Genomic DNA, 10153 nt, shown 5'->3' on the forward strand with positions numbered 1-10153 from the left:
TAGTGCAGATTGTAATCTCCAACAATTAATACCTCATTCCTACATATCTTGGAAAGTTCACACTGCCAATGTAGGTATTTTTAAAGTTGTGTGTACAGGTCCCGAGGGAGACAATAAATGTTTGTGGAATGAATACATGCTCCTTTTTAAATTCTCATTCTAATGAATGGAATTTGCATCTAACTCTTGAAAATTTGCATTAAAATAGTCTCTTGAGAAAAATTCTAGTGAGAGGGGCGCTGGGGTGGCTCAGTCAGCTGACCATCCCCGACTCTTGATTTCGGCTCAGGTCATGATCTCAGGGTCCTGAGATTGAGCCCCGCTTCAGCCTCCGTATTTGCGGGGAGTCCGCTTGAGGTTCTCTGTCTCCCTCTCTCTCTGCCCCTTCCCTCGCTCACTCTCTCTCAATAAATAAAACCTTTTTAAAAAAAATCTAGTGCGAGAGAGATCTAGAACAGTAGTTCTCAGCCAAGGTGATTTCATGACCACCCCTCACCCCTCAAGGGAATATGTGACAATGTCTGGTGACATCTTTTTGTCACAACTGAGAGAAGGTGCTATTGGCATGCAATAGGTAGGGACCAGGGATACTACTAAATATCCCACAATGCACAGGGCATCACCCCCATGACAGAGTTATTTAGCTGTAAATGTCACTAATGATGAGGCTGAGAAACCCTCATCCACTGGGTTTCTAAATCTGTTTTAAAAAATCATATAAAATGAAGTGATAAAATACAGTTCTTAAGACTTTGGGCTTTCCAGTCAAATCTGAGATCCACATCTAGTGTCTCCCTTTCTAGGCAGATGACTGCAGACAAGTTTCTTCATTTACCCAAACCTGTTTATTATTTGTATCCTATTGCTTCTTGGCCTTTTGGTTAAGATCAAGCATAGTATTCATTTGTATCCTGAGGCTAGTGACAGTAATGACTTATTGCTGTATGTTTAACATGAAATAACGTATGCAGATTGCGGAGTAACCTCTTGGCACATAAGAAGCACTTTAATAAAAGATATTATTATTATTAGCTTCTCTATGTAGACAACAGCGGGAGCAGTCTCCAAGAAGGAATCAGAATCATGTAATTTACAAGGCAGGCTCGATGGACATCACTTGGTGACTTCCCAGCTTCCTTTTCCTGGTGCTTCCTGTGCAGCTTAGGTCACTCTCCCGAACCAGGGTTTGAATTCCTTAAACTGATCCCCCGAGAAAAAGAAAATCTGAATAAAGCAGTAACCATTAAAGGAATTAATCTCATGGTCAAACATCTCCGTGCCGGGCACCTGGGTGGCTCAGTTGGTTAAGTGACTGCCTTCGGCTCAGGTCATGATCCTGGAGTCCCGGGATCGAGTCCTGCATCAGTCTGCTTCTCCCTCTGACCCTCTTCTCTCTCGTGCTATCTCTCATTCTCTCTCTCTCAAATAAATAAATAAAATCTTTAAAAAAAAAAAAACGAAACATCTCCGTGCCTACATCAGGGCTGGCCCCGAGTGGTTGAGACCTTAGCCAGGCAGGTGCATGGGATCCCCAACTTACAATGGCCCTGTGCTTGGTTTAATGCTCTGTGAGCCATTATCTTGAAATTCTTAATTTTTTTTTAACAAGGAGTTCCTCATTTTCATTGTATATTGGACCCTGCAAATTATGTAGCCAGTCCTGTCCATGCCTGCATAGTTTTATAGGTGAGTTTTATAAGAAACCTTTAAGGTACTGATAATACAAAGCTTTTCTGAAGGCAGATGAAGGCAAGATATGCAGTTCATTTTAGAAAAGTAGTGTAACTTAGTGAACTTCTGAGATCTCCTGGTCAGTCACTTAGAAATTACAGGATGACATGTGACTTCATCAGATCGGCCAGAACATGAATAACTACCATAGTCATTCATTACCTAAAAAGTTTGATATTGACCTATACAATGGAATTGTCCTTCCCTCAAATGAAGTTGTTTTCTGATTTTTTTTTTTTTTTCTGGTCCCAACAAGAAACCTGCAAGACAAGCTTATCCCAAGTTCATTCTGGGCAAGTTGATGAGTTAACTATTTTAAGTTCTTCCGGCACTTGTACACTTTTAAAGCCTTAATATGAATTTTTTTCCAGGTCACTTGCTTGCGAACTTTGGAAAGATTTGGCAAGTTTATTTAATGGTCATCCAAAGTCTGACTCAGCACCTTACTCCAGAAACTCTTAACGTAAAAAGATGGAATTAGTCTCAGAAATCTCATTAAGAACAACAATGGCAACATATTTGTTTCTTCTGCTGTTTCTATAGCTCGATTTAGCCAACACCCTAACTTCATAAGGCAGCCATGAAGTAATCTTTGGGGCCTTATGATGTTAGTTGCTTGTTTGAATTAATAATCTGCTTCTGTTTGTTACTTAATGAAAACCAGAACCCATTTCAGGGATGTCTCAAAAACATCAGTGCTTCTTTTCTTACTCACTTTCTCATGTTTCCTTCCTTGCTTTAATTAATTTATTTCCAATGAAGAGTGAGATAACTCATACGTGGGGCTTTCCCACCTGAAAATTATTTGAGAACAATGATCTCAGACAATTTCCTGCAATGCCGTATTAAAACAGGACTAATAAAGTCAAGCTTGAGGTGGGATGAGCTTGTCCCTATGTGAATTACACCGTGGAGAACAGAATTTTAAGGTGGGAATAAGGAACAACTCCTGTAATATGAGAACAGAATTCCATCATCCTTAACAAGTATGCAATTTAGTAGATAAGGATTTAACAGATATTTGTTGGATAAATTAGTGCATGATGCTGGTTCTGATGATTAATTTAGGACTTATTAAGTTCCTTTTTGGATGTTCCTTTTTAATAGGAGGCTGCCTTCAGTTCCTGGCCATGTGGGCCTTCCAACATAGCTGCTTACCCTTCAAAACCATTGAAAGAGAGAGTCTCCTGGGACGACAGATTATGTTATAGTCTTCTGTAACACAATCAGGGGAGTGACATCTTGTTGTTGACATATCCCACTGGTTAGAAGCAGGTTACAGGACTCGCCCTTATGTCACAAAGATGTGATTGCCAGGAGGTGGGGAAGCCAGGGCCACCTGAGTTAAACCTCCACAGTCAGATTTCCTGGGTTCAAATCCTGGCCCCATCACACACTAGTTCCGTGGACCTTGAGCATCAGTAATCCCCAGGCCTCAGCTTCCTCAACCATAAAATGAAAAGTCTACTCACTTCTTCATCGCAGGCTTTTCAACTTCCAGCAACTCCTAATTTCCAGCTACTCTTATGCCATTTTCGTGATTGTTGCCTGACTCATATGCCTCATGAAATAGTATTTACTATTATCATCTCCTCTTTAAAATTTAAATAAACTCATTTAAAAAGCAAATTTAAAATACTACTAGAAACTTAAAAAGAACTAGTATTACCAGAAGATAATTATAAACATACACATTATTGGTAATGAAAAGTATCTGTCTGCATACCTCCAAAATTCATCCTGCATAACTTGTGAGGGGTATATATGCACCTTTTTTTTTTAAGTTAATTCTTTTGTGAGGCATAAGCATTTTTTTTAAAGATTTTATTTATTTCTTTGAGATAGACAGAGAGAGAGAGAGCACAAGTGGGAGGAGGGGCAGAGGGAGAAGCAGACTCCCCACTGAGCAGGGAACCTGATGCGGGGCTTGATCCCAGGACCTCAAGATCATGACCTGAGCCAAAGGCAAACGCCCAACCCACTGAGCCACCCAGGTGCCCCTAAATGCACCCTTAATAAAAGCACTGGGGGGAAAAAGTCAATGTAATGCACTTAATATAGTGCCAACCACAGAGACAGTGCTTAATAAAGGTTAGCTATTCTTACTACGTATCTGTAGGCTTGGTATCCAGAATATATTATATATGGGATGCATAAATATATAGCACAGAGTGTGAATCTCTGTGGGCTAATCACAATTCTCTTCCTGCTGTCTCTGGACTCAACTTTAGAATTGGTGTTGGCACCCCCCCCCCTCCCCGGGGGACATCTACCAGCCTTCAGTGGATGTCCCCTGGTGTCAAGAGGTCTGGGCAAATTATAACTGAAGGAGAATTTGTATATGTGCTGCCAAAATGAGGACATAACTGAAGGAGAATGAACTGAGGGAGGAAATGTCCTTATTTTTAAAAAAGCAAATGGAAATGAAAAACAATGACAAGGCATTCATCATTCAAATTGGTGCCGTCAACTCTTGGCTCACTATTAAATTTTGACTGCCAGACTTTTTCTACTCCTTGGCTCACCTTTCTGCTAAACATGTGCAGAAAGTACTTCACACCCCTTTTCGCTAAAGCAAAAACAAATCTGGAGGAAGAGTGTCCACCGTGCAAGTCTTCAAATGAATTCCAAGGCACCGGTGCTTGGGAGTTGATGCTACTTGGAAGGCCCCAGGTGCAAGGCGTCCTGATGATTAAGAGTTCCACAAATATTTTGTTGCTGATAAAGGGAGATTCTGCAGGACAGAACAATCGTGGACGGCGATAAGTGGTTATGTCATTTGGATCAACGTCCAAACCAGGAGATTAAGGGAAGTTCAACAAATTAGATTGAACCATAAATGGAGCCTTGACTCTCAACTAATGTTGTTCAACAGGTTTATATTAAATACGTGCTGATTAATTGACCCATTTACAGGTTCTCTGAGTGTCACCAAATATGGGGGGAATGAGTAAGGCCCATGGAGTCAGAGGGATCAGGGTCTAAGTCCGTTTCCTGCTTACTGTGTTTTCCTGAGCTAGCTATTTGACTTCTGCAAGCCTATTTAAAAAATAGGAAGATTCCCGGCTTCTCGGCAAGGCGTCGGTGAAGAATAAGGTACAGGAAAGGGCCTAAGGATACACTCAGTAAATGTGGTTGTTCTAATCAGGAGTTTGGGCTTTATGGTTTCAGTGAAATCCAGTGATTTTCCCTAAAGACCAAGGGGGAAACGTAGGCGGTTCCTAGGACATGCAAAATGGAGTTCCGAAGCGAGGTGTGGCAGGCGCTAGGGGTGAGCACAGGCTGGGTGCAGAGAGCGGGGGGGGGGGGGGGGGGGGGGCCCGAGACCCACGCCCCGCCTCTGGGGGAGGAGCCATTCTGCTGATTGCCTTGTGCCACTGTAGGCGCTGTGGACCAGGCCTCCTGGGTGTCCATGGAAGCGAGACATCCGAAATCCTTTGTCAAATCTCACAACGGTCCATGTTGGTGCATTTTTTTTTTTAACAGATTTATTTATTTGCGAGGGAGAGAGAGCTTGAGAATGAGCGGGGGAGGAGGGGGGAGGGGCAGAGGGAGAGGGAGAGAGAATGCCAAGCGGACTCGGGACTGAGCACAGAGCTCGCTGTGAGGCTGGATCCCAGACCCTGAGATCAAAACCTGAGCGGAAATCAAGAGTCCCTCGCCTAACAACTGAGCCACCCAGGCGCCCCTGTTGGTGCATTTTAAAACACCTCCTGTTTGTCGAGGACTCAGACGGTGCCAGACATCTTCTAAGAGTTTTAATGCGCGGGTTCAATTTATTGTCTCAGCAGCTCTCCGAGGTACGCTGTGATCATTACCCTTGTTTTATAGATGAGGAAATTAAAGCACAAAGAGGTCAAAATAACTTGCCTAAATATTACACACGTGGCAGGTGGAGGAGCCCAGATTTGAACCAAATCAACTTGCTTCCGGTGCTGGGTTCTGAACCATGTGCTCAACTGCTTCTTGGGTTTTTTTTAACTTTTTATTTATTTACTTATTTATTTTTATTTTTTAATATTTTAATTATTTGAGGTAGAGTGAGATAGAGCATGAGCAGGGAGGGAGTGGGAGAAGCAGGCTCCGTGCTGAGCAGGGAACCCGACGCGGGACTCTGTCTCAGGACCCTGGGATCATGACCTGAGCTGGAGGCAGATACTTAACTCACTGAGCCACCTAGGCTCCCCTAAACTTTGTATTTTGACATGAATATCAAATGTAGAAGAGCAGTACAAAGAATTTCCATATACCTTTCACCCAGATCCCTCAAGCATTAGTGTTTCACTACTTCTGCTTTGTTTTTTTCTCTCTCTCTCTCTCCACACACACACACTTTCTCTGTCTCCCACACACACAGAGGAACCTATCAGAAAAGGCTCCCACCAGCCAGATCTGGGACAATTTGAACATCAAAATAAATAATGATAGTGAAAAATTACAACTTCTTGAAAAAATTCACAAGCTCACACTTACATACATAAACAAAAAGAAAAATTCTTCTTTATGTTAACTAACTGGAATTTATTTATTTCAAAGATTTTATTTTTTTACTTGACAGAGAGAGAGAGAGAGAGCACAGGCAGGGGGAGCAGCAGAGAGAGAGGGGGGAGAAATAGGCTCTCTGCTGAGTAGGGAGCCCAATGTGGGACTGGAGCCCAATGTGGGACTCGATCCCAGAACCCTGAGATCATGACCTGAACCAAAGGCAGACGCTTAACCAACTGAGCCACCCTCGTGCTTCTAACTGGAATTTAATAAAAACTTGAAACAAACAAACAAAAATTCTTCCTGGCAGAATGCCAATTAATACCAGTAGAAAGATCAATGGAATTGGAATAATCAATGCTTGGCAGCCGTGTGTGGACCAAATGGAATGTATCAAAGGTAATCTATGGGTTTGTGGTTTCTTGTATTTAGCACAAAAGCTCCCATGGTTAGACTATTGGTCTGATGGAATAAATGGTATTTTTTTATTTCCCTGGTAATTCTTCATCAGTCTCCTGAAAACCCTGAACAGAAATAAAAACCATAGACTAATTCCTTTGACTCCCGGTGTCCTAAGTTCTGCTCCATGAGGAGGCAAAACCGATTGAATTTCTAGATGTTGTTATTGTGTCCCATTTTTCCCCAACTGGGTCCAGAACATTTCACGGGACATGCTCTATAAAGAACACTTATAAGGGAAGCTGTTTCAAGTTTGCCCCTTTGATCCAGAAATATGACTTCGGACACTGCTCCTGCTCTGTGCCGAGCCCTGAGCTAGGCGCACATCAAATTTTCTCACCCTTACAAGAACACTTCTGCATGAGGTATGTTAGCCTCCATTGAATAGCTAAGGCTCAGGGAGGTTAAGTAAATGACCCAAGTCATGCAGCTTGGAGATGGCTCCTCTAGGGTGGAAACCCAAGTGAGGTTAATAACCTTAAGTCCATATTTTTCTTACTACACCAACATGGAGTTTACAGGACATGGAACTCAGAGGTGTTTCATTAGAGGGGAGGCACATTGGAGATTTAGGTTCTCAGAGCAAGCAAGCAATGCAAAAATTGCCTAGAGTTATCTTCACGTCCCTGAAATCATCTGCAAGCTGCATCGTAGAGACCAAGCGTCCTCTCTTACCCACCTACACAGCTAGCCTCCCCTCTAGTGCCGGAACACGTTTCCACTTCTCCACCTGCGTATAAGGAGTTACTCCATTAATAATTTTCTGCTTTTCTGAGGAGCAGTGCCAGTGTGTGGAATGTTTGCCACAAACAGCGAGGCAGTCTCTTGATCTTTTGATGCTCTCCTTCTTTCCTCCCTGCCTTTGCCTTCTGTCTTTGCTTCCCTCCCACTCTCAAAAAATTATCTGGACACCACAAAGTGAGGGGACTGCCTTCTCCGTGTATCATCATGAACTGGTTTCTTATAAATAGCCATTAGACTTTTGCTCAAGTTGAAGAATTGAGTTGGCCTCAAGGGAAACAGAACAGGGACTGGAGAAGACATATGACAAAGGCCACAGGCACTGAATGGCATGTGTTACTGGTGACAAGCATAATAGATCTGAGTAACCTTTACCCTGTGACAAGCACCATACTCCACCCGATCTACCAGGCCTCAGAGAAGAGGTTTTATGACTTGCCAGGAGTCCTATGAACAGGATGAATCTGGGCTTCTGTAAGCCATTCTGTGTGGACCTCACTAAGAGCTAGAGGTACATGGGAGAGTGTGCATCCTCAAGGGGCAGCCTGAAGAGGGTTGTCACAAGGAGAACAAACCAACTCTGCTGTAAGCTACATGCCCAGAGCTCCCCAGGGGATCAGGCTGAGGCTGGAGTGCCCCCCAGATTGCACCTCCTTTGGTTCCTCTCCCTACCCTGATGCCCTCGGTCCCTCAGAGTCTCCTCTGGAATCACTTCCTTAATGAATCCTGATGCCAGGGCCAGCCTCTGGGGCATCTCAGTCATCAAGGAAGACTTCCTCCAGGAAGCTGGAGCTGGGCTCTGACTGGTGCGTAGGAGAAGAGCAGGTAAAGAAAGAATGTGCCTCAGCCTGGTGATGGGTATTAAAGAGGGCACATATTGAATGGAGCACTGGGTGTTATATGCAAACAATGAATCATGGAACACTACATCAAAAAAAATTAATTAAAAAAATAAAAAAAGAAAGAAAATGTGCCAGGAGGGAAGACTGTAGGAGGAAGGACTGCAGGTGCAAACCTCGTGGGCCGAGAGTGCGGAAGGAATCAAAGAACCTGGCAGAAGCCAGTGTGGCGGGGTCCGAAGGCATCTGGGTGTGGGTGATGTGGGCTGGGGCCTGGGATTCAGGGGGGCCATGTTTTCCAGGACACTGACGTCTGGCTTAAGGAATTGGATCTTTACATAAAAGCAATCTGACCCCACAGAAGCAAGGATGAGACAGTCGGGTTTGGGTTCTGAGAAGGCCAAAATGGCCAGTGTACAAAGAACAGACTGGATGGAGATCATCAGCTGGAAGTTTCTACGCTCATCTAGAGGGAGGTGGTGCTTCAGGACTAAATGGACTTAAAAAATATTGAAGCGGCAAAAAAAAGGAAAATTATTTTGCCACTCAAAGGATCATCTTTCTGTAAAACTGTTAGGGAAGTCTGGCTTTTAGTCAGAGTAGATTTCATGATATGGGGTTTTTAAAATGGCCACCTGAAAAGATTTTCTAGTAAGACAAAGTTTAAAACTTTAAATTTTGATGTAACAAATGCAACAAAGAGGAAACAGTTTTTGAAATATTTCAAAACTTTTATTTTCAGAGAATTCTAAGATATACAAATGAGATCTGACAACACGTGGATTTATAATTCTAAAAATAATTTCACAGTAGGGAGAGAGCATGCACCTATTTTAGTGATATGTACATATTCATTCAAATAGAATGATATAAATGTATACTCCTGAAATATTCTAAAAGTATAACCTATAAAGGGAAGTCTTTATCAAATATACAGAAATATAAGTATGTTTTTAGGAAAAATAGTAGTAAACATATGTAAAAATAAACTATATAAACACATTTTTTTTACAGTTTTAAGTAATGCATGCATACTTTACTACTGTTATATAGAGGGGAAAGCAAAGCATGGGAAGTCACTGAATATTTTTACTGTAACTGGACTTTAGAACATTGTCCTAAACCATAGATCCTAAATCAAATACCATATATATTTTGAAAATGACTTGAGCAAATTGTCATTACAGTACACACACACACGTACATACACAATTTCAAAGCTGCTGATCTACTTCTTAATGCCAGAGAGGAAATCCATTAGCTAAATAAAGAATTTCAGAATCCTTTGACAAAATGATGCCACAGTGAATCATTAAGGCATTCTTAGATAAGAGATTCTGACTTCATCAAAGTACTTAAAATAGACTTATTCTCTAATTTCCCAATAATGCTGCAATTTCAAAACAGGAAAAATACGGTTCCACGGAAACCTGATAACTTTAACATTTAGCTTTGCTTATGTCATAAACAAGTATTTCCCCAAGTATTACATTAAACAGAGTTACAATGAATGGATTGTCAATATTACCCCAAGCCCCAGACAATTTAGCTAGCGTACCATAGGTCTTCCATTGTGAAATGTAAACTCACTTTTGAGAAGTAAAGAACCAAGCAGTGAATTTGGTAGGGAAGGAACAGAAACATTTAGTGACTTTACCAGACTAACTGACAAGTGCCTGGCCTCCCTGGCACATCATGGAAGATGCAAGAGAAAACAGTATTATGAGTAATTTTGTGTAAGCCAAGATGGTGCTGACATTGGTTCAAGTAAACCTGCAGTATACCTTGCAAAGCACCTTGTAACCCAACAATCTGCTTTCCTGAGTCAGATACAATCTTTTATTAAATACCGTCATCTATATAGACAGTGCAGCTTCTAGAACAATTGTACCAAAGAA

Source organism: Eumetopias jubatus, unplaced genomic scaffold, assembly GCF_037043125.1.
Source record: "Eumetopias jubatus isolate StellerSeaLion01/CBP00866 unplaced genomic scaffold, mEumJub1_p1.0 scaffold_9, whole genome shotgun sequence".
NCBI classification, from domain to species: Eukaryota; Metazoa; Chordata; class Mammalia; order Carnivora; family Otariidae; genus Eumetopias; species Eumetopias jubatus.